This window comes from Bos indicus, chromosome 5 (assembly GCF_029378745.1).
Source record: "Bos indicus isolate NIAB-ARS_2022 breed Sahiwal x Tharparkar chromosome 5, NIAB-ARS_B.indTharparkar_mat_pri_1.0, whole genome shotgun sequence".
Taxonomy (NCBI): domain Eukaryota; kingdom Metazoa; phylum Chordata; class Mammalia; order Artiodactyla; family Bovidae; genus Bos; species Bos indicus.
Window position 1 is genome coordinate 33478619 of NC_091764.1, and position 26065 is coordinate 33504683.

At 40.6% G+C, this 26065-nt stretch overlaps 1 protein-coding gene across 1 annotated transcript in view; it reads left to right on the forward strand.

The window, feature by feature from the left end:
• The first annotated feature begins 4167 nt into the window (after nucleotides 1-4167).
• SLC38A4 (solute carrier family 38 member 4) overlaps nucleotides 4168-26065 on the forward strand; it is an 85535-nt gene continuing 63637 nt past the window's right edge. Inside the window, exon 1 of the mRNA XM_019960738.2 lies at nucleotides 4168-4289. The gene's annotated coding sequence lies outside the window, so the exon portion shown is untranslated. The remainder of the gene's footprint in view (nucleotides 4290-26065) is intronic.

Sequence of the window (26065 nt, forward strand, 5' to 3'; positions counted from 1 at the left end):
TTTATTTCAATACATGTATGATTAAAGTAAGTAGCACATATGAAATGAACAACCTATAGTTCTCTACAAAATTAGGCAATGAACCACTATTTTTATGTACTAGCTAAGATATGGACACCAGATCAGATCAGATCAGATTAGTCGCTCAGTCCTGTCCAACTCTTTGCGACCCCATGAATCGCAGCACGCCAGGCCTCCCTGTCCAACACCAACTCCCGGAGTTCACTCAGACTCATGTCCATCGAGTCAGTGATGCCATCTAGCCATCTCATCCTCTGTCGTCCCCTTCTCCTCCTGCCCCCAATCCCTCCCAGCATCAGAGTCTTTTCCAATGAGTCAACTCTTCGCATGAGGTGGCCAAAGTACTGGAGTTTCAGCTTTAGCATCATTCCTTCCAAAGAAATCCCAGGGCTGATCTCCTTCAGAATGGACTGGTTGGATCTCTTTGCAGTCCAAGGGACTCTCAAGAGTCTTCTCCCACACCACACTTCAAAAGCATCAATTCTTTGGTGCTCAGCCTTCTTCACAGTCCAACTCTCACATCCGTACATGACCACAGGAAAAACCATAGCCTTGACTAGACGAACCTTTGTTGACAAAGTAATGTCTCTGCTTTTGAATATGGTACCTAGGTCGGTCATAACTTTCCTTCCAAGGAGGAAGCGTCTTTTAATTTCATGGCTGCAGTCACCATCTGTAGTGATTTTGGAGTCCCCAAAAATAAAGTCTGCACTGTTTCCACTGTTTCCCCATCTATTTCCCATGAAGTGGTAGGACTGGATGCCATGATCTTCGTTTTCTGAATGTTGAGCTTTAAGCCAACTTTTTCACTCTCCACTTTTACTTTCATCAAGAGGCTTTTGAGTTCCTCTTCACTTTCTGCCATAAGGGTGGTGTCATCTGCATATCTGAGGTTATTGATATTTCTCCCGGCAATCTTGATTCCAGTTTGTGTTTCTTCCAGTCCAGCGTTTCTCATGATGTACTCTGCATAGAAGTTAAATAAGCAGGGTGACAATATACAGCCTTGACGTACTCCTTTTCCTATTTGGAACCAGTCTGTTGTTCCATGTCCAGTTCTAACTGTTGCTTCCTGAACTGCATACAGATTTCTCAAGAGGCAGATCAGGTGGTCTGGTATTCCCATGTCTTTCAGAATTTTCCACAGTTTTTTGTGATCCACACAGTCAAAGGCTTTGGCATAGTCAATAAAGCAGAAATAGATGTTTTCTGGAACTCTCTTGCTTTTTCTATGATCCAGTGCATGTTGGCAATTTGATCTCTGGTTCCTCTGCCTTTTCTAAAACCAGCTTGACCATCAGGAAGTTCACGGTTCACATATTGCTGAAGCCTGGCTTGGAGAATTTTGAGCATTACTTTACTAGCGTGTGAGATGAGTGCAATTGTGTGGTAGTTTGAGCATTCTTTGGCATTGCCTTTCTTTGGGATTGGAATGAAAACTGACCTTTTCCAGTCCTGTGGCCACTGCTGAGTTTTCCAAATTTGCTGGCATATTGAGTGCAGCACTTTCACAGCATCATGACTAAAGCAATTCATTAAAAAGTTGAGTAGCTGCATAGTGAACTAGTATCAGTCTTAGGACTGCATTGATCCCATCTTTATTTGTGTTTTCTCTGAAAGGACCTTTTGTTTTAGAAACTTGGATTTTGCTTTTACTAATTTAGGTAGAGAGAAATATATATCTATCATGATCTCATTAATCCTCTTCCAATTTTACCAATTTTGACAATTTAATACTTTTATAAAAGATGCTTATATTTATTAAACAAGAATCGATGGAAAAGTGTAATAATGTGAAGATAATCTAGTTTCAACAAGTTTAAAGAGACATCAAAATTATTCTGATGTATTCTAATTTCTTGATTGTGAAGATCTTTTTTGTACAGTTCGTCTGTGTATTCTTGTCACCTCTTCTTAATATCTTCTGCTTCTGTTAGGTCCATACCATTTCTATCCTTTATTGAGCCCATCTTTGCATGAAATGTTCCCTTGGTATCTCTAATTTTCTTGAAAAGATCTCTAGTCTTTCCCATTCTGTTGCTTTCCTCTATTTTTTTTTTTTGCATTGATCGCTGAGGAAGGCTTTCTTATCTCTCCTTGCTATTCTTTGGAACTCTGCATTCAGATACTTATAGCTTTCCTTTTCTCCGTTGCTTTTTGCTTCTCTTCTTTTCACAGCTTAACTTATATGCAGAGTACATCATGAGAAATGCTGGACTGGAAGAAGCACAAGCTGGAATCAAGGTTGCCGGGAGAAATATCAATAACCTCAGATATGCAGATGACACCACCCTTATGGCAGAAAGTGAAGAGGAACTCAAAAGCCTCTTGATGAAAGTGAAAGTGGAGAGTGAAAAAGTTGGCTTAAAGCTCAACATTCAGAAAACGAAGATCATGGCATCTGGTCCCATCACTTTATGGGAAATAGATGGGGAAACAGTGGAAACAGTGTCAGACTTTATTTTTTTGGGCTCCAAAATCACTGCAGATGGTGACTGCAGCCATGAAATTAAAAGACGCTTACTCCTTGGAAGGAAAGTTATGACCAACCTAGATAGCATATTCAAAAGCAGAGACATTACTTTGTCAACAAAGGTTCGTCTAGTCAAGGCTATGGTTTTTCCAGTAGTCATGTATGGATGTTAGAGTTGGACTGTGAAGAAAGATGAGCACCGAAGAACTGATGCTTTTGAAGTGTGGTGTTGGAGAAGACTCTTGAGAGTCCCTTGGACTGCAAGGAGATCCAACCAGTCCATTCAAAGGAGATCGGTCCTGAGTGTTCTTTGGAAGGAATGATGCTAAAGCTGAAATTCCAGTACTTTGGCCACCTCATGCGAAGAGCTGACTCATTGGAAAAGTCTCTGATGCTGGGAGGGATTGGGGGGCAGGAGGAGAAGGGGACGACAGAGGATGAGATGGCTGGATGGCATCACTGACTGGATGAACACGAGTTTGGGTAAACTTCGGGAGTTGGTGATGGACAGGGAGGCCTGGCGTGCTACAGTTCATGGGGTTGCAAAGAGTCGGACATGATTGACTGACTGAACTGAACTGATGTGTGTGTATGTGTGTTAATGGAGAGTTTTTAATCCTCCTGATTATTATATATCTGCATTATGTGGATGGATTTTTGTTTTTGTTTTTTTCCTTTTTTTTTTTAAAGTGCTGAGATGCTGCTGATGTATTAGGTAATGGGAACTGTAAAATAAGACGGTTCTAGATATTCACAGTCTGAACAGTGAACCTTACCATTCTGGATAAAGTTAAATTGGGTATATGATAATTTAAAAAGTAATTTGTGTTGCCTGATAAGTTTGTTAAACTGTGGGGCTCAGATCTCTACAGGAGAACATTTTCTCCCTTAAAGAATGACAAACGAGCATTAAATAAACAGGAGGTTGTGAACATATTTGTTACACGCATAGGCTTTTTGGAAACAGGAATTTTGGTTAACCTCAGAAAAGTTTCAATGTAAACAGCTTTCCTTAAAATGGTAAGTGGTGCCTTTAACAAGCAGAACTGAAATTGTAGTGCTATTTATTAAATCCTAATTCCTTCTTCATATATACTGAGGATTATGCTTACAGTGGAATCTTGGAGTGGGTGGGAAATGACCACAAAAGACCCCTAGCCATGGTTAAGGGCTGGAAAGCTATCTTCTACACTGCTCTTGCATTAAGTGATTTTTACTGTGAATGCCAGGTTTTTCATTTACAACCCTTCCTCAATTTTTTTTCCTTTATGTCAGATTCAGGTTTGACATCATCAAACCTACAGGAAGTTTAGGGCCACCTACTGAAAGAAAGACTCTTTTACAGACTTCAAAATGAGCATGGACATGTATTTCCACATATAGGACAGATACAATAAATGCAACCTTGACTAATGAAGGAACTTAATTGTTAAAAAAAAAAAAAAAAAAAAAAACCCACAGAAAAGCTCAGCTCACACCACGATATCCTCTGTTGTCGTGGGTCCAGGAAAGCTGGAGCAGGGGCTGGCGGGTCCCAGGCTTCACTCTTGGGGGACAGCTGGACAGCTCAGCCCCACCTGGGAGGATGCTTTCGTTGACATCTCAGGTTGCCGCCTGACGATTGGTGGCTGGGGCTGGAAGGGAGGGTCCACAGGAAACGCGACACTGGGGATGCTGCCCCCTATCACATGATGGAAATTTCCACTCTTTAGAAAGGCGAAAAGAAAAGAAAGAAGGGTCTCTCAATCCACCCTTTTCCCCTGGATCCCAATCGGGAGAGGGAAGAAAAAGGCGGGTGAGTGAAGCTGTTTATATTTTCCGTTGACTTAAAGACTTGTCAGTGTGCAAACCTGTGGCTGGATCCCAACTGGGATATGTGTGTGTGTGTGTGCGCGCGCGCGCTCGTGTGCGCATGGGGACAGGCACACGTCTGCAGCGTGGTCTCTCAACCTTCTGGGGCTTAGGTCAGGCGTTATGGCTCCTCGTGTCTTGTTGATGGTCCTAAATCCTTATCATTTTCCAAAGGATCCCACTGCGTGTGGGTTACTGCAGGCTAATGACCGGACTGACTAGAAATTAAGTAAACCAGGGCAAACCGAGGTAAAGGGCACAGGCTGGGAAAGCTCCTGTGAGTCTCTATGCCAGGAGAAGTGACTGTGCCAAGGCGGCCTATTCCTGGGGGGGCTGGCAGTGGTTGGCTTGCGCTGGAACGCCCCGCCCGCGAGCCCGGGTTCCCTGGGTGTTCGAATTTCGCGATGCTTGTTTTGAGACCGCCATCCACAGCCGTGGCGCCGCCGCCTGCCTGGCCAGGGGATCCGAGACCCTCTGGAGGAACTGGCTCCACGTTAGCTAAGGATCGTGCTGGAGAGGTGTTACCCGAGTCGCGGGACCAGTGCCCGCGTCCTCGGGGTGGGGACACTGGATGCAGGACCTAAAATAGACCCATCTTCCCTGACAGCTGGGCCCCCTGGGAGGCCAGCGCGGTTCCCTGGGTCGGGAGTTCGGGCTTGGCCGAGGAAACTCCGGGGAGGCTCCTGTAGGGGAGGAAGAAGGCGAGATCAGCGCTGGATCTGGGGACCGTGGCTGCCGGCGGTGAGCGCGTTCCTTGCCGTCGGACTGAGAAGACTGGGGCGCGCAGAAAACAGGGAAAGAGCGGCGCAGAAAAGCGAGCAGGAAAGACAAGTGGAACCAAGGGAACGGAGAGGGGCCGTCGGGGAAGAGGGTTGAAGTCCAAGGAGGAGGAGAAAAGGAGAGAGCGATAAGGGTCCAGACCCCGAGAGGGGTAGGAGTAGGAAGGAAAATGGAGAAAAGGGAGAGAAAGAATGGAAGGAAGAGAGCGGGGACGCTGGGAGCACCTCGGAGTCCGGGAGAGGAGAGGGGTGAGCGCGGGGACCAGCTCCAGAGCGCCGCGAGGTTCAGGGAGGGGCTCTTCGCACAGGTGGGCGTGCGCCCTAGTGGGCGTTGGCTGGAAGTGGAGAACCGCGCGTCCCCCAGCTTCCCCTAGTGAACCAGCAGGGAAAGGTTGCGAGTGTCCCTTCCATGTGCACCGAACCAGCCCAGGAAGTGGGTACCAGGTTGCCGACTTGGTTAGAGGAACTGGGTAAACTAAACCAGGGATGATCCAGAAATCCCCACCTGCAGTCCTCCGCAGAGCCTTTAAATACCTGGGCCTGATTTCACCGGAGGACGCCAGGTTGGCTCTTGATGTGTATCTCTTAGTGCAAAAGGTGTATTTCTACCTGTCTCAGAGGGATCTTAGACCCTGAGAAGAGAGGAGAAGCGAAGGGTAACCTCTGCTGGAGGTGTAAGAAGACCTGGTCTTGCACTTAACCTCCACCTCCTCCTGGTCAGGTGCCCCATCCCCCAAGGCTGCTGGACCTGCTTTCTTTGTTATTGGTTGGGTAGTGGTGCACTTTGGTACCCTTAAGGAAAGGAGGGAGTGGCCAGCCTTTCACTATGAATGGTCTGTTTCCCAAATTCCTGATTTCCTATATTCATCTTTATTCGCTCCCTAGGCAGTGCAGACATAAGCATTATGACATCATTATGACTAAATTGTCTTATGTTGTAAAGAGAGGATCCTACACCCAGATCACATTTCCAGGGCCTGGGTTTGTTTCAGCATTGGTTAAAACTTTTCATTACCTTGACTTTTGCTGGGAGGGGGTGTAAATTCGCCTGTGGGTTGTTTTTTTTTTTTTGTCTCCACACTGCAGATAAGGCTCTAAGGAGTGGGTGAGACTGGTGGACTCTCTCATATGGAACACAAGAAATGTTTGTGTGTGTGTGATACAGTCTCAAATTCTAACAAATGAATCTACAGAAAATCTGTGTTTTAGGTAGAAGATTGTAAGCACAGAGACACTGAAGACAGTGTCTGATCTCCCCAAGTTACAGAATACCATGGGGTGGCAAAGAGTCAGACATGACTTAGCGACTAAACAACAACACATATGTGTTCAGAGACAGAAAGCTTCTAATGGGCTGATTTTATCACAAAACCTCAAAAAACAGGAAGACTGGGGTAAAGGGATAAATAACTTTCAAGGCTGTGGGCATAGGAGGTCAGCTCTTCTGCCAGAGTATGCAGTGCTAGGTGCCCCAAAGAGGCTAGTTTCTGCTCCATTCATCATAATAATGGCTCACGCATACATATCAATTACTATATTCCCTATATGTTACTAAGTGCTTCTTTTAACATTTGACCCTCATCTGACCCTAGCCTATTGAGCTAGATTCTATTATTCTAGCTATATTATAGATCAAGAAATGGAGATACACAGTGTGGGGGACATAGAACATCTTTGGAAGTTCTGTTTAGGCATTGATTATTCTTAAGTGTACAGAACAATCTTCTTTCACTTTATATTTAATCATAGTCAGAACTAGACAGGTTCTGGAGACCCAAGACTGACTTCCTAGTCTATTAGAGACTAATTCTATCCTAAGAAAGCCAAAAGCAGCTTAAGAATTAATATTTGTCAGACCCAGGACTGGATTTTTTTTTACAAGTGACATTTGAGAAATGCATAACTATGGTTCAGTTCAGTTGCTCATTCGTGTACGACTCTTTGTGACTCATAGACTGCAGCATGCCAGGCCTCCCTGTCCACCACCAACTCCCAAAGCTAGCTCAAACTCATGTCCATTTTGTCAGTGATGCCATCCAACCATCTCATCCTCTGTTGTCCCCTTCTCCTCCTGCCTTCAGTCTTTCCCAGCATCAGAGTCTTTTCCAATGAGTCAGTTCTTCACATCAGGTGGCCAAAGTATTGGAGTTTCACCTTCAGCATCAGTCCTTCCAATGAATATTCAGGACTGATTTCCTTTAGGATTGACTGGTTGGATCTCCTTGTAGTCCAAGGGACTCTCAAGAGTCTTCTCCAACACCACAGTTCAAAAACATCAATTCTTCAGTGCTCAGCTTTCTTTATAGTCCAGCTCTCACATCCATACATGATTACTGGAAAAACCGCATAGCTTTGACTAGATGGATCTTTGTTGGCAAAGTAATGTCTCTGCTTTTTAATATGCTGTCTAGGTTGGTCATAACTTTTCTTCCAAGGCGCAAGCATCTTTTAAAAACAGGATGGCTGTAGTCACCATCTGCAGTGATTTTGGAGCCCAAGAAAATAAAGTCACAGTTTCCATTATTTCCCCATCTATTTGTCATGAAGTGATGGGACTGGATGCCATGATCTTAGTTTTTTGAATGTTGAGTTTTAAGCAACTTTTTCACTCTCCCTTTCACTTTTAAGAGGCTTCTCAGTTTATCAAGCTCTCAGGACAAGCATAATATAGCAGCTTGTGAACTTCTGAGCTAAAGGTTTTTCTTCTTTTATATTATCATTTTTGTTCATTTCTGCAGTGGTTTTTAGGCATATTCCCCCCCACCCCCCATCCTTTGTACTGACAATAATTTTTGTAACTATTTTTTTTTCTTCTCATTAAAAAATTTTTTTTTATATTGGAGTATATATATCTCCATTCTTTTTCAGATTCTTTTCCTATTTAAAAAAAACTTAAATGTTTTATTTCTTGCAAATCCAAAGCAATAATTTCTATAGAAAACAAAAATTTAATGAAATTTAATGAACATATATTTTAATATGTATAGGTAATATTACTATTCTAAAAATGTATAATATATATAAAAGTAATATTACTATTCTAAAAAATTCCATGTGTCACATGAAACCATCTCGCATACTACTACTACCCTGATGATGTCTTGTAGGAAGATGAGGGATAGAAGAAGGGGAGAGCCAAAAGAAAGGAAGACTCTTCAAAGTCAGACTAAGAGTCAAGCCCTTTTAATGTGTGAATCACATTTAATCTTCACACAATACTCCACTGTATCAGATCATATCAGATCAGATCAGTTACTCAGTTGTGTCCGACTCTTTGTGACCCCATGAATTGCAGCACGCCAGGCCTCCCTGTCCATCACCAACTCCCGGAGATCACTGAGACTCATGTCCATCGAGTCAGTGATGCCATCCAGCCATCTCATGCTCTGTCGTCCCCTTCTCCTCTTGCTCCCAATCCATCCCAGCATCAGAGTCTTTTCCAATGAGTCAACTCTTCGCATGAGGTGGCAAAGTACTGGAGTTTCAGCTTTAGCATCATTCCTTCCAAAGAAATCCCAGGGCTGATCTCCTTCAGAATGGACTGGTTGGATCTCCTTGCAGTCCAAGGGACTCTCAAGAGTCTTCTCCCACACCACAGTTCAAAAGCATCAATTCTTCGGCGCTCAGCCTTCTTCATAGTCCAACTCTCACATCCATACATAACCACAGGAAAAACCATAGCCTTGACTAGACGGACCTTTGTTGGCAAAGTAATGTCTCTGCTTTTGAACATGCTATCTAGGTTGGTCATAACTTTCCTTCCAAGGAGTAAGCGTCTTTTAATTTCATGGCTGCAGTCACCATCTGCAGTGATTTTGGAGCCCCCCAAAATAAAGTCTGACACTGTTTCCACTGTTTCCCCATCTATTTCCCATGAAGTGATGGGACTGGATGCCATGATCTTCGTTTTCTGAATGTTGAGCTTTAAGCCAACTTTTTCACTCTCCACTTTCACTTTCATCAAGAGGCTTTTGAGTTCCTCTTCACTTTCTGCCATAAGGGTGCTGTCATCTGCATATCTGAGGTTATTGATATTTCTCCCAGCAATCTTGATTCCAGCTTGTGTTTCTTCCAGTCCAGCGTTTCTCATGATGTACTCTGCATATAAGTTAAATAAGCAGGGTGACAATATACAGCCTTGACATACTCCTTTTCCTATTTGGAACCAGTCTGTTGTTCCATGTCCAGTTCTAACTGTTGCTTCCTGACCTGCATACAAATTTCTCAAGAGGCAGATCAGGTGGTCTGGTATTCCCATCTCTTTCAGAATTTTCCACAGAATACTCCACTGTATAGATATTTGTAATTTCCATTTTACAGAGGAGGAGATTCCAGCTCAGAGAAATTAAGCAAAGAGCCAAGGATCACAGAGATAGTAAGCGACAGGGCTGGCATCAGAACTGTGGTCCCTCCTATGCCAAGGTTCCTGCTTCCTATAAAGACAGCAGTAAGATGAAGACCACGAGGAGAGCAAAAACTTAAATCAAGAAGCTTAGAGAGGTGTTATACAACAGAATGGGCTGTGAGAAACGGGAGAATGAAGAAAAACAAATCACTTTCACGTGCCTGCTAATCTTCTGGTCTTCTTTCCACTGTTTGTAGTGACCTAATTTCATTCATTCATTCTGCAAACAATCATTGAATATCATTATCCCCCAGGAAGTATTAGGGAGTTTCTTTTCTCCTCGTCTCCCTAACACCTACCAGAGTCCCAGGCGAATACTAGGTGATCAAAAAATGTTTGTTGAGTAGAAGGATGAGTCTAGTGAAGGAAAGAATAAATAAGCAAACAGTTGTGTTAACAGCATGTGAAGGGCCAGGGGGAAAAAATCAGATTTGAGCACTCTGCCACCAAATCTGGCTTAGGAAAGGGGTCAGAGAACATTTCTAGACCAGATGATACCTCAGATGGGTTTTGAAGCAGAAATAAAAGTCAGCCAGGCAAAGAAGTGAAGGAAGTAGGGGAGGATTCTCAACAGAAAGACTGGCCTAAGCAGAGAAAGAAGGTAGAGACCATATGGGGAATTTAAGAGTTCAATGGAGATTGCTGGAGGAGGTGCGGGTGGGGGTGGGGATGGGTGGGGATGTGGGGGTTGGGTGAGTATGTGGTCTGGGTCCTAACATGCTTTCTCTGCAAATGTCCCATAGCTCTGCCTCTCTCTTGAATGTCGGAAGTGAACTGTGCTAACAGGGAACAAAATGTCTGAATATAATAAGAGTTAGTGATACATTTTACTATTTTATCATTTTATTATGGCCCTATAATAGAGGACTATAACTCTTTATAATGTTAGTGTTTTAAAACCTAAGCTCAGATAGGAAGACCAGACCTTGTTGTCCTCTGTACGGGAAAACCAAATTATTTTTCTCGTTCTCAAGGGGACATTTTATTTTGGTATAGGTACAATCCACATGATCATGAAAAAGACTTCCTAGCTAATGCTTTATTATGCTTTTCTTAAAAGGTAGCTTGGAGGGATGTGGATTTCTCTTCTTATTTTAGTTTTTGTTGATTTTATTTTTCACTTTAGCATGCTAAAGAAGAATCAGAAAGTAAAAAATTTATTAAAAAAATGAAATGAGAAGACAGTAATAAATTTCACTCTCTTATCTCCAAAATAGAGGTTTAAGCCAATTAAAATTCTAGGTTTTGATAGTAGACTTTGAAAACTTAACTCCCAGCATCTCGTTTTTCTTTAGGGATCTTTTATACTAGTTTTTCATTGCAGGTTCAGAGGTCTGCATGCCACTTCACCATTTCCAGACTTGTAAAACACTCACTCACACTGTCATGAGGAAGGGAATTCAAAGAGTGACTGAAACCTATAAGTAATCCCAAACCTAATTTCCGTTAACAGATTAAAACCTCCACATTTTAGCATTAGATCCTTGGGTAAGTTTCTTAATCTTTCTGAGTTTCAATCTCTTCGTCTATAAAATTTGGATCATAATAGAATCAATCTCATGATCTATTAAATGAGTTAACATATGTAAAATTCTAGACCAATGCCTAACACATAAGAAGCGTTTAATATGTGATAGCTCTTATCATTAATGTTACTCCTTCTGTCACCCAAAGCACTGTTTGATGTGTTAACAAATGTCTGTACTAAGTGTTGTTTGATAACGTGTTCTCCTCGAAGTGCTGTAACTACAATGAGGGAAACAGAAGGGAGGCAGTGAAAAGAGGACTAAATAATACTCATGTGGGACAGTCCAGCCCAGATCAGTGTCATTCCCTGTATAATAAGATCGAAATGTTCCCTTATTTCCTGTTGGCTCTTTGCCCCCAGCGCTCCTGATCTAGTGTGTATTCATCATTAAAATGAACATCATGTCTGGTTCCCTTGTTTTCTCTCATTTTTGTCTTTTGGTCACTGCTGTCACCCTGGTACCTCACATAGTGTCTGGCGTAAACAGACACTCATGCATGTTTATTGAATGAAGGAAGGAAGGAGGAAAACATGTTCCCTTTTTTTTATTTTTATTTTATTTTATTTTATTTTTTCAGTAAGAAGTTTATTGAGATATAACTCATACACAAAAAAATGTATCAATTTTAAGTATACAATTCAATGAGTTTCAGTGTATTTGGAAAGTTATGCCACCATCATTACAATCAAATTTGGAACATTTTTATCACCCCTACCCCCAAAAAAGCCACATACTCATTAGCAGTCATTACCCATTTTCTCACAATCCCTCTGCTGCTGATGCTGCTTAGTCACTTCAGTCGTGTCCGACTCCGTGCAACCCCAGGGACTGCAGCCTGCCAGGCTCCTCCGTCCATGGGATTGTCCAGGCAAGAGTACTGGAGTCAGTCGCCATGCCCTCCTTTAGGGAATCTCCCCAAACCAGAGATCAAACACAGGTCTTCTGTACTGCAGGCAGATTCTTTACCACTGAGCCACCAGGGAAGCCCCACAACTCTAGTCCTAGGTGAACAATCATCTACTTGCTATATTTACCTATTCCCAACACTTCATTTTGGAGAAGGCAATGGCACTCCACTCCAGTACTCTTGCCTGGAGAATCCCATGCCTTTTTTTTTTAAAACAATATTTATTCTTCAAATAAACACTTTTTCGTCACAATATTAAAGGCCTTTACAAAATAAATCTGCATTGTGAATAATCAATATAAATATTTTAAAATTAAATTATTTTTTCATTGTGTTTCATTGCACATAAGGAAACACACAGGTTTGAGAGTCAGGGCATGTGGATATGAATCCTGGAGCCATCACAGAGTTGGGCTTCCTGGATTTGGATCTTGGCTCCATCCTTCTGACTTCTCAGGTTTAAATTCTGGCTCCCTTACTTTCTACCTGAGCCACACTGAGCAAGTCACTTAACCTGACTGCTTCATTCTCTTTATCTGTAAAGTGAGTGAAACAGTTCCTATTTCAGAAGGATTTTATGAGAATTAAATGAGTTAGTTTATTCAGAAGCATATTTGGCACTTTGTAAGCATTAGAGGTGTTTGTTAACAGTTAAAAGAAACTCTTTATTTCCAGGTAGGTATAGTAAAAGTACCTGTGTTACAGAATTAATTCGACAATACTGCACGATACATATTAATAACAATAAACACCCCCAAATGTTACTGTTGCTACTGCTATTGTATTTCTGTTTTATGGGGAGGAGCTGGAGCCCTGCCCGTAGCCTTTCCATTTTTGGTTCATTGAAAGTCTTATTGATTCTACCTTACATTTCCTCCCCACTCTGTGTGTTCTTGCTGTTATTTTTCCTTGCGTCATTCGTGCCTTTTACACCACATACTCCTCAAGACCAGGACTTTACTCTTTGTTTTGGCATAATTTTATAACATTGGGTACACTCACAGTACTATAAAAATGTTAAATGAGAAAAAGAAAAAAAGGTGTAATTCACCAGGAGGCAACTTTGGCCAAAAGCTGATCAGGCTGCTGTGTTCGCAGTGTTGGTACTTGGTGAGGGCTGCCCAGCAGCTTCTCCAGGGGCAACTGGTGGTTCACAGGTAACGCTCAGGTCCCGCCGGCTCGTGGGGAGCATGAGCTGGGTCGCTATGCACAGGGAGGACCGCAGAAGGCCACCGCCTGGGGTTGCCACATCGTTCACAGGTTTGCCTGCTTTGCCATTAATACAACTTCACTAGAAAGATCAGGCTAATAAGTCAGGCAAACTTGGAGGGAGACATAGCAAAGAACTGAAAAAGGTGGGGAGAGAGAGGCATTCTTTACAGGGAGAGGCTACGGTGAAGAAACGTTTCCTGCATGCTACATGGGGCTACATGCTATGGTCTTATTTTCTGGAATTTTTCCAAAGGGGACAGAGGAATATGGTACCTGGATGCAGAATGTTCTTATAGACCAAACGACCAAACCGACCTTGATTGTTGGTGGGATCCAACTAAAGGGGTTTGTGCTTCCACCCTCACTTTGTGCATTCCCGGAAAACAGATGGTTCAGAGCTCTGCAGAAATGGAGGCCGCTGTGACAGCCCCGAGAACACAGTTCAGCACGATTTTATTTCTTCTTGCCTTTGATGCAGCTCTTTAGTGACAGCACACCTTTGAAAAAGATCTGATACTTTTTTGGCATCGTTAGCTATGCTGTATTTATACTTGCTGTGCAGAGGAGTCCGCACTGTTGGTTGATTTGTATAAATTTATAATTTTAAAGCCATTATAGTTTCACAGGAAGTTGCAAAGTTAACACAGAGAGACCCCATGTACCTTTCAAAGCTAGTTTCCTCCAGTGGTTACCTGGGACATAATTTTCTTACAATATCATGGCCAGGAAAGTGACATTGGTGCAATATGTGTATGTATTTTCTGTGTCATTTTATCACATGCACAGATTTATGCAACCACATCACAACCAAGAGACAGAGCTTCCATGCTACCGAGATGAAGAACCTTTGTAGTCACACCCTCCTCTTTCTCTCTGCCCTTGGCAAACAGCTATTTTCCATCTCTTTATTTATTTTTATCATTTTGAGGATGTTACATAAAAGAAATCATAGTGTATGGGATCTTTTGTGGGATCAATTTTTTTTTCACTTGGTATAATGCTCTTGAGAGTCATTCAAGTTGTTGTATCCATGCATGCATGCGTGCTAAGTCACTTCAGTTGTGTCCAACTCTTTGCAACCCTACGGACCATATCCCAACAGGCTCCTCTGTCCAAGGGATTCTCCAGGCAAGAATACTGGAGTGGGTTGCCATGCCCTCCTTCAGGGGATCTTCCTGACCCAGAGATCAAAACTGCATCTCTTTTGTCTCCTGCATTGGCTGGTGGGTTCTTTACCACTAGCACCACCTGGGAAATGGGTTGTTGTATTCATAGTTGATCATAGTGATCACGATGGTGTGATCACTGACCTAGAGCCAGACATCCTGGAATGTGAAGTCAAGTGGGCCTTAGAAAGCATCACTACGAACAAAGCTAGTGGAGGTGATGGAATTCCAGTTGAGCTATTCCAAATCCTGAAAGATGATGCTGTGAAAGTGCTGCACTCAATATGCCAGCAAATTTGGAAAACTCAGCAGTGGCCACAGGACTGGGAAAGGTCAGTTTTCATTCCAATCCCGAAGAAAGGCAATGCTAAAGAATGCTCAAACTACCGCACAATTGCACTCATCTCACACGCTAGTAAAGTAATGCTCAAAATTCTCTAAGCCAGGCTTCAGCAATATGTGAACCGTGAACTTCCTGATGTTCAAGCTGGTTTTAGAAAAGGTAGAGGAACCAGAGATCAAATTGCCAACATCCGCTGGATCATAGAAAAAGCAAGAGAGTTCCAGAAAAACATCTATTTCTGCTTTATTGACTATGCCAAAGCCTTTGACTGTATGGATCACAATAAACTGTGGAAAATTCTGAAAGAGATGGGAATACCAGACCACCTGATCTGCCGCTTGAGAAATTTGTATGTAGGTCAGGAAGCAACAGTTAGAACTGGACATGGAACAACAGACTGGTTCCAAATAGGAAAAGGAGTTCGTCAAGGCTGTATATTGTCACCCTGTTTATTTAACTTCTATGCAGAGTACATCATGAGAAACGCTGGACTGGAAGAAGCACAAGCTGAAATCAAGATTGCTGGGAGAAATATCAATAACCTCAGATATGCAGATGACACCAACCTTATGGCAGAAAGTGAAGAAGAACTCAAAAGCCTCTTGATGAAGGTGAAAGTGGAGAGTGAAAAAGTTGGCTTAAAGCTCAACATTCAGAAAACAAAGATCATGGCATCCGGTCCCACCACTTCATGAGAAATAGATGGGGAAACAGTGGAAATAGTGTCAGACTTTATTTTTCTGGGCTCCAAAATCACTACAGATGGTGACTGCAGCCATGAAATTAAAAGACGCTTACTCCTTGGAAGGAAAGTTATGACCAACCTAGATAGCAGATTCAAAAGCAGAGACATTACTTTGCCAACAAAGTTTCATCTAGTCAAGGCTATGGTTTTTCCTGTCGTCATGTATGGATGTGAGAGTTGGACTATGAAGAAGGCTGAGCGCCAAAGAATTGATGCTTTTGAAGTGTGGTATTGGAGAAGACTCTTGAGAGTCCCTTGGACTGCAAGGAGATCCAACCAGTCCATTCTGAAGGAGATCAGCCCTGGGATTTCTTTGGAAGGAATGATGCTAAAGCTGAAACTCCAGTACTTTGGCCACCTCATGCGAAGAGTTGACTCATTGGAAAAGACTTTGATGCTGGGAGGGATTGGGGGCAGGAGGAGAAGGGGACGACAGAGGATGAAATGGCTGGATGGCATCACTGACTCAATGGACTTGAGTCTGAGTGAACTCCGGGAGTTGGTGATGGACAGGGAGGCCTGGCGTGCTGAGATTCATGGGGTCGCAAAGAGTCAAACATGACTGAGCGACTGATCTGATCTGATTCATAGTTGGGGCCTTTCTATTGGCAAGTAGTATTCCAATTGTTTGACTGTACTTACTCGTATATTTTTGTATTTTTTCCTCTCACTTGATATACTTATTTAGAACTTTAGTTGGATTAAAGAGGTGCTGAAGAAACTTGATGACGTGAAATGTGAAGGTAAAATTTGAATGTTTCTCTTAAAAATGACATTTGTATGGTAGGGCAAAAAGGTGTATGAACTACATCTCCATTTAAGATGGAGGTCATTGGAGGGATGGAAAGGAGAAAAGGAATAGGGCAGAGAAAGTATGTCTTCAGACAGTAAGTTCTAAAATCTAGAATCTGTTAAAATTTCCACACCCATTTAATAATCTATTCTGTGATTTTACATTTAGTCTAGACAACTCCAATTTCTTGAAACTAACAAAAACAAAGCCTCTGTAGTAGGAAATCCCCTGCCAGTTTATGCTCAGTCACATAGCTGATAACTCAGGGACAGGCACATGACTGGAAATGCCAGCAAATGGCACTTTAGTTTGACAGGGTCACTGAGAGTCAAAATAGCATCTTTGGCCCCAGGGCAACTATCAAGGGTCCAGAGACAGTCAGTGTTACCTTACTCTGCTTCATCCCTCCGGCCAATGGGAGGAGCATCCCCTAGGGGTCACTTAAGTGTTAAGAGAGGATGTTACCGCTCACCTGAATGCCCACAAACCTGGACGCTGGTGGCTGTAATGAGTAAGGGAGTGCATCACTTCTGTAGGACTGGAAGAGGTAAGCTTGGCCCCTCCATCAGTCAGCACCTAATTAGGCAACTTCCCACCCTAATACTACCATGCCTCCAAGCAGAGGAAAGAAAGAAATATCCACTACGATCTGAAAGTGTAAATACTCCTTTAAGTTTTTAGAATTTTACATTATGGGCTTTCTGAGTCACAACAATTCACAACATAACACTATCACTCAGGAACCCTGACTAGAAGAAAGTTTAACTGAAGGCATTGCCCACTAAATCTCCATTTTAATGCTTTATGTTACCAGAAAAATATTCCTTATCCCACATCCTCTGCCTGAGGATGGAAGGTAGATACAGGATGCTCGTTCCAAAGCCTAAAACATAGAAAGGACCAGGCATGTCATAGCTAAAATAACTTATAACTTCTTTGATAGGCAAATCTGCTTTTCTGAATCTTTCAAAATGAAATAGAATTGTTTGTACTGTCTTTATGATTTATTTTTATTTTGTGTAAATGTTAGATATCTCATATTGATTTACAGGCTGTTCTTCTGGGTCACGTCTCCTGTGTTTGGACCACATGGTCACAGCATGTGGTAGGGCAGTTAACTCAACCCTGCAATCTTGAAGGAGCCAACACTTGGCTGTCAATGGGAAGACTGAACAAAAGGCCCACTGAATGTAGTTTACTTTTCTTATACTAATGCTGTTTACTTATGTGACTAATGATGACAGTCATTGGCGTAGGGGGGCAGACACAAAATATAAGCACATACATAAACTGTGGTTCCCAGCACTGTAGTGATTTTTTTTAAGGGGTGATGGGGAGGTTGTTTGTTTTCGAATTTTTGTTCTTTAAAGAAAAGAAGTAGAGCTTTTCTGAAAGAAAAATGAAATATAAATACTGCATGTATTATATTAATGTACATAGAAATCATGTACTAGCTGTACAGTTACTTTCAAACAATGTTGTAACCCTATAGCAGTATCCACGCTTTGAAGAATGAAACAAAATCCAATGCTTTACATTACTTTTTATACCAGAATTACAGAATGTTCAAACTCCTTAACTGGTGGTCAAGGCCAACCTCAGACAGACTCTGCACGAACATTACATTTGAGATAAAGTAGACTGTAGTCATTTTGCTTTTTTGGGTCCAAACTTCTGAAACCATTACTCCTGCCTGGACCCCTCTCACCTCGGAAGCCATACCATTTTTCCTCCATGACACCTGCTCTATTTGCCCCAACTCTCTTGCTGAGCCCTCCAGTTTAGGTCCATTACTTGGTGACAGGGACCCTATTAGAAATAGTGTTCAACATGGAGTAGGTACTCCATGGACATTGAACTGGATTCTGCAGTCAGACATGGGGGTATGCATGTCCTGCTCAGCCAGTCCTTCACCAGCTTTGGTCTTTGGATAAGTTACTCCATCTTTTTGATCATCAGTTGCCCCACGTGAAAAATGGGGAGATAATATGGCATCATCAACTCAGTGAACATAAATGTGAGCAAACTCCAGGAGAGAGTGAAGGACAGGGAAGGCTGGCGTGGTGCAATCCACAGGGTCACAAAGAGTCAGACACGACTTAACGACTGAACAAGAACAAAGGTGAGGATATTACTGACTTGATACAAGTCCCTGGCATAATGTTGGGCTGTCATGAATATGTTTATTACTAGTGAGAACTTAAATAAGAGATTTCAGACTTTACAAAATTAACAGGATAATGATGTGAGTGGAGGATGAAGAAAACTTGATTGTTTAGACTTCTCTGCATCTTTCAACCCTAATCGATATCACAAGGAGGAACAGAGTCCCTCTCTGCCTGTCAGCAAGGAAGAGAGAGTCTCCAGTGGCCCACCCACTGAGACTGGATACAAACAAATGGAAACAGAATGATTCTTCCCTTCTTAAATCTATGGAAATATGTGTGGTTTGGCACAGATTTTAGTTTTAGTAAGAAATAATCAAGTGATGGATGAATTTTTATAAAGAAGGGAACAAATCCTAGATATTAGCTACAAAGAGTAATTAAAATAGTCTCATGATGAATCATCTATCCTTGAAGCTATTCACAAACACAACCTGTAGCCTCAGACAAGTGAAAATTTCCATGAATTAACTGGTTATTCGAGCTACATAATACCAAATTATTAGAGTTCTAATGCTTGCCTACAAATTGGTTGATATTTTACTGAAGCATGGCTTCAATCAAATCAAGGCCCTAACTATTAGCTCTTTTTCTGGTTACACTTATGTCTAAACAAACTCCTTTTGTGTTTTGAATTACAGACCTAAAAAGGATGTGTTTAGACCATAGCATGCAATTACAAACAGAACAGCTATACTTTAAATAAATAGCAAAATATACTGAGTCTGGAATAAAGGGTCCCATACAAATTTTGACTTTTTCCTATTTAGGGCCACACCGTAAATAATTACTCTTTTATTAAGTGGTTGAAACTCTATTGGAACAACTCTAGAGTTGTTTCAGAATAACAACATCTTCTAAAGGAGTTCTCAATATTAGGTGAAGTGCACATATGTACATGGATCTGTACAAATTTCACAGTCACAGAGGAAGAACATTTGCTCAAAAGTCTCCTTAGTCTAACTAAGGATATGGAAAGTGAAAAGTGAAGTCGCTCAGTCGTATCCGACTCTTTGCAACCCCATGGACTGTAGCCTATCAGGCTCCTCCGTTCATGGGATTTTCCAGGCAAGAGTGCTGGAGTGAATTGCCATTTCCTTCTCCAGGGGATCTTTCCGACCCAGGAATCGAACCCCGGTCTCCTGCATTGCAGGCAGACGCTTTACTGTCTGAGCCACCAGGAAAACCTCTGTTAAATGACTGAGGAATACAGTGTTCTGATTAAGGGGAAATTGTACCTTCTATGGATTGCTGATTTTCAAAGAATTAGAACATAGCAAGATTCATTTTTAAATCACAGTCTTATCAAATGTAATTTAATCTTTCAATGTTTCAGAGTGCCCTGGGCTCACCATCATGAACTTCATCTGTAATGGCCAAATTCAAAGGTGCCAGTTAATAGAAATTTCTGGTTGGTTGAAGAACTTTACAGTGTCTTCCTTCTGCTTTTAAACTTCTTGGAGAAATATCAAGGGAAATACATGTAGTAGTTCTGAACTAGGAAACTTAACCATGTTTAATATGGAAATCTCTAACATATTTCAAAGTAGAGAATGATATTCTGTAACTCTATCTAACTTCAACAATTGTTAATACTTGTCTGTTGCATTTCACCTATACCCAAGCCTTTCCTCCCTGCTGCTGCTAAGTCACTTCAGTCGTGTCCGACTCTGTGCGACCCCATAGACGGCAGCCCACCAGGCTCCCCCATCCCTGGGATTCTCCAGGCAAGAACACTGGAGTGGGTTGCCATTTCCTTCTCCAATGCATGAAAGTGGAAAGTCAAAGTGAAGTCACTCAGTCGCATCTGACTCTTAGAGACCCCATGGATTGCAGCCTACCAGGCTCCTCCGTCCATGGAATTTGCCAGGCAAGAGTATTGGAGTGGGGTGCCATTGCCTTCTCCATAATCATTACCAGGTTATTTCTAAGCAGATCTCAGTCATCATACCATTTGGTCCATACATGATTCAGGATGTATCTCAAAAAGATAAGAAGTCTTTAAAAATAGCTAAAATGTCATCACACCTTAAGTAAACCAATGTTTCCTTAATATTATCAAATATTCAGGCAGTGTTCAAATACCTGATTCTCTCTTTTGTTTTACCCTTACTGTGTTTGAATCTGAATGAAACAGGTGAACACACTCATTGGTTGATATTTCTCCTAAGTCTGTTTTAACCCAGAGGTTCAACCACACTTTATCTCTCTCTTTTTTTAACCTCATGTAATTTATTTGATGATAAATCCCAATCATATGTCTGATAGAATTTTCAATATTCTGAATTTTGTTAATTTATACAACCTTAAAAATGTCACCCTAAAACTCTAATCTTCTGCCTTCTTCAATCTAACTCTTGTAAATTGCTTCTGTTTTAAAGAAAAATTGCACTTTGTTGTCATTTCTTTGCCTGTTTCCTTGAGGGTCCTGTCCTGCTGGCTACATTTTGTGCAGTTTTGCACAAATATCCTTCCTCATAGTATCTGTAATTTACTGAACATTTCTTCCAGATAGAATCTGGCCAACCTGGAGTGCCCTTTCAGTATGGTTTCAAAATGTGTATTGATCTACTAACCCAGGTGCTTGCTCAACTTTCTCTAAGATTGCAAGACATCACCAGTAAATAGTAGGGGTTGTTTTGATTTTAAAAGCTCTGCTATGTGACTGCATTTTTAGAAGCGTACTTTTCTATTACTGATACACAAAGATATGTTTACTTGGAAGTTAACATATTTGGGATTTGCCTTAAAATAATGGAGTGGTTGTTTACACATAATGAGATTAACCCTGGCTGATAATTGTTGAAGCTGATAGTGCATATATGTAAGGTTTCTGTATATTATTCCACCAACATTTGTATAACTTTGAAATATTCCTTAGTAAGAAATAAAGATGAAATACAGTATATAAGCTAAGTTATGTAATGAAACATTCCATTTTGGGAAACTTTATTGCCAAGGACACTTAAAAAATCATCTAGACCTACAGGGGTGGGATTGTGGCATAGGTTCAAAAGGGGGGAGATATAAATATACTTATGGCTGATTCACATAAATATACTTATGACTGATTCACTTTGTTGCACAGAAGAAAACAGCACAGCATTGTAAAGCAGTTATCCTCCAATTTAAAAACGTCATGTCTAAGGAACAATGCACTTTGGTTTGTCTAAAAACAAGTTAGTTTTCAAGTTAAAAAAATCAATATTAAATAATATTTAAATAAAATGGAGAAATGGGGTTGGAGCGATTGAAAATGTGACTTGTGCAGAGGTGATTCATTGGTTTTGTGATTTGACTAAGCTGCCTTCTTTAACACTCTAGTGTGGTGGAACCCATCAACATGCCCCTACAGTCTACCAATAGTTGACAAAAGACTCCCCGAAGAGGAATGACCCAAACCCTTTGATTATCCCATAAGAGAAGATGCTCAGATGGATTATGACAGTCATACTTATAAGCTTTCCCTGCTATTATGCCAGATGAGAATTCAGGTTTTATTTTCCAAGGTGAAGGTCAAAAGCAAAACTTTCCCAAAACCTATCAACATTTAACTTTAGTTTGATTTCCCTTTGTTCTATTTGTTGAAAAGGTAAGAGAATTAACACCTTATGCTTATATTAGCCATATATACTAGAAAATACTTTTCAAAGGACATTTAGCTTCTATTCATAATAAGTTTCTATTATCTCATTAAGTAATTGATTTTGTTGTTTAGTCACTAAGTCGTGTCTGACTCTTTTTGACCCCACGGGCTATAACCCTCTAGGCTCCTCAGTCCATTGGATTTCTCAGGCAAGAATACTGGAGTGATTGCCATTTCCTACTCCAGGGGATTTTCCAGACCCAGGGGTCAAACCTGCATCTCCAGCATTGGCAGGCAGATTCTTTACCACTGAGCCACCAGGGTAAATAATAGTTAATTTTTTGTTATAATCTGCTATGCAACAGCAAAATTTAAGATTCTAGGGACATTTTCATGGGCAAAAGGTGAGGAGTTGGAATTTAACTGTATTTATCATCATCAATTTAAAATATGTAATAATATCATCGGTGATATTTTTACTTATATGAGTGTAAAAATATTTTGCGGATTCACTCAGGCTTGGCCCTAACCCTGTAAAACATATCTTCCCTTAAGATATTGAATTATGCAACCTGGAATTCTCCTCTCATGGACTTTTCAGAAGTTTAATGCTCTCAATTGGTGAGAAGTTATTCTATACCCAGATTCCTCAATCCCTCTGAGCTATTGCTTTCTACCTACTTACTTTTTAAGAATTTTGATCTGAATTGAAATAAAAAGCTAACTTGTGTCTCTTTGTAATTCTTTCAATAAAACTAATATAGGTATATGTCCTCAGTTTCTAGATTTATTAAGTTTTATAAAAAAATTAGAAAAAAATGATTCAATAACCTATGTGAATACATTGTGAATATTTTTTTTTATTCCTTTATTCTCTACCAAAATTAAGTGAGAAAAATAGATGGAGGCAACCCACTTTTGAATAGGGAAAGCATGGAAATAGTCAAGTGTGTTGGGCTTCAAATTTCATGGGGTTTAAGCCAACAAATATACCAAATATTGAGGCCAAAGGAAGGCCCAGTCACCTGCTCTCCTGACAATAAAGCACAAATCACTTTTTCAGCATAAAAAGAGAAGGAATGTTTTTTACTTGTTCTTTAAAAAGATATAGAGTGGATTTTTTCAGGCTCTACAATGTTCACTTTTAACAAATAAACTTGAAAACAAAATGTCAAATGTCATGGAAAATAAAAATAAGACATTATATTTACAAATCATGTATTTTTTGTAAAATGATAGCCATTAACTCAAATTCTTACACTGCTGTGTCTGTCTTCTTTGCCAGATTCACTGTTATATATCCAAATACACCACAACTTTCAGATTTCTTTTTTAAAAAATAATAGTGGTAGCAATAATAGGTACTTAGAAACAGTCTAAGTATTTAAAAATATTCTTATGGTTCTATATAAAAATGTTATTACTATACACATTTCCATTTTGCAGAATATCTAATCTGTACTTGGACAACTAGCATATTTTTGTATGTTTCTTTAAAAAAAAAAAAAAGGTTCTCCTTATCTTAGAAACACATATAGGCTTTGTGTTGCAATGGTTGCTATGGCAAATTTGTATATTTTAATAAATACCAGACCAGAGTAAACAGACATCACAGCAGGCAGAGGTAGCTGGAAGCATCGAGAGCATGTCAGTATTTCTCTTATGAATATATATGTTTTCAGGGTTTCCTATGTTTGAAATGTTAACTCCAAGGCAAGTTAACACAAGACAATGAATGCTAATGCTTAAAAGGCTGACTTTTATTTTTAATTAATTAATTTAATTGGAGGCTAATTACTTTACAATATTGTGGTGGTTTTTGCCATACATTGACATGAGTCAGCCAGGGGTGTACATGCGTCCCCCATCCTGGACCCCCCTCCCACCTCCCTCCCCATCCCATCCCTCAGGGTCATCCCAGTGAACCAGCCCTGAGTGCCTTGTCTCATGCATCGAACCTGGACTGGTGATTTGTTTCACATATGGTAATATACATGTTTCAATGCTATTCTCTCAAAGGAGCCCACGAAAGGAAGTTATTTCTCCTGGGGATCTGTGAATATTGCAAGTAACAAAAGTTTGGAGGCTATTCCTGGAATGTTTGCTAGTAGGCCGAGGAATTAAATTTGCCACCTGGTTTTCAGCCAAGAATACAGAATGAAATGTTTATGGAAGAGCATAGTGGGCTACAATCCGTGGGGTCACAAAGAATTGGACACGACTGAGTGACTTCACTTAGTACATGATAATTGCTCTTCTGAGTCAAAAATAATCTACTGTTTAAGAGGGTTCTCATAAAAACATTAAATTCCTAGGCTATTTCATATGGTTCAAGTACTTAAAAATATACAACCAACAGCAACAACTAATATTTGCTTACTTCTATAGAGGTGGCGCTAGTGGTAAAGAATCTGCCTCCATATGCAGGAGATATAAGAGACTGAGGGTTCAATCTCTGGGTTGGGAAGATCCCCTGGAGGAGGGCAGGGCAACCCACTCCAATATTCTTGCCTGGAAAATCCGATGGGCAGAGGAGCCTGGCATATATCTGTACATATATGATCCCATTTGTGGAAAAGTAAGTAACAAATGCATATATCTTCTTTAATAAGTTACTGTGTTCAGTTCAGTTGCTCAGTTGTGTCCGACTCTTTGTGACCCCATGAACTGCAGCATGCCAGGCCTCCCTGTCCATCACCAACTCTTGGAGTCCACCCAAACCCACGTCTGTCGAGTTGGTGATGCCATCCAACCATCTCATCCTCTGTCGTCCCCTTCTCCTCCTGCCCTCAATCTTGCCCAGCATCAGGGTCTTTTCAAATGAGTCAGCTCTTTGCATTAGGTGGCCAAAGTATTGGAGTTTCAGCTTCAACATCAGTCCTTCAAATGAACACCCAAAGTTACTGTGTTCCTTGCAAAAATAAGAACAAAAAAGAAGGAAAAAGCAATATAATAGAAAATAAAATGTCTTAATTTATCAGTCTATCCAAGATACAAAACAAAGACCATTTCCATTTGATCCATAGAGCTATACACAGAGATCGAGATAGGTGCTTTTTAACTTTTTATAAATAGAATCTCTGAAAAGTTATTCCTCCCCTACCAAATCTGCTCAATGTAGGCATACTATCTGATGTACAATTATTCTCAAATATAATTTTAGTGGTCACAACAGAGAATAACTAAGTATGATTAGATGAGATAATGCAAAGCTTTGAAAGAAAATTGTTTCTTAAGCATTTGCGGTGGAAACTCAGGAGGCCATATGACTGCATCTGTTTCTACACTTTGAAAATGACCTGTACGTATACCTAGACATTCCTCATGGGTAGGTCTAAATTTGGTGACAATGCATATGGAAACTGAACACTTTTATTCACTAAAATCCTAGAAAAAAATAAAAAGAGTCTCATATTTTTCATTTTAGCTGGAGTGAGAAGACATCTAAACATGTGTTTCATCTCTTTGCCACATACTTCAAAATCCTTATATTAGTGCAGTAAATACTATCTATACCAGATATAAAAGAAATATTTAAGCTGTATTTCCTATGACAAATACATGACCAAAAAACATGGAGAAAAATCTTTGGGAGATACTTTCAACAACTCACTGCAGTCTCATTTTTTTTTCTGTTTCATATTGTAGCTCTCTCTCCTGTTGATGCTTTTCATAATCGGGCATGGGAGTGATAAAAATCATGTTTACTTAACAATTGCCCCAGGAAAACCAGTCTACATGGTGACACATTGGACAATGAGCAGTACAACAGACTAGTTATTGTTATCCTACCACCAAATGGGCAGATTTAAAAAACAACTAAATTTATCTTCTGAAAATTAAACCGCATCGTTGAGACCATGAGTCTTAGTAGTCTAGATAAGTATTAAGTCTCGAGACATTATTGATATAATAAATATACTTCAACATTATTCTGTTTAGGAGAAAGACAGGACTTGATGTCAGTACAAGTACACTCATGTGAGAACAGTTCATTATGTCAGCAATTGGAAGACCAACTGTTTGAAAGAGGAAAAGATGGACAGAAAGTAAAATATCAGGATGGATAGCACCAACTTTTACCAGCATT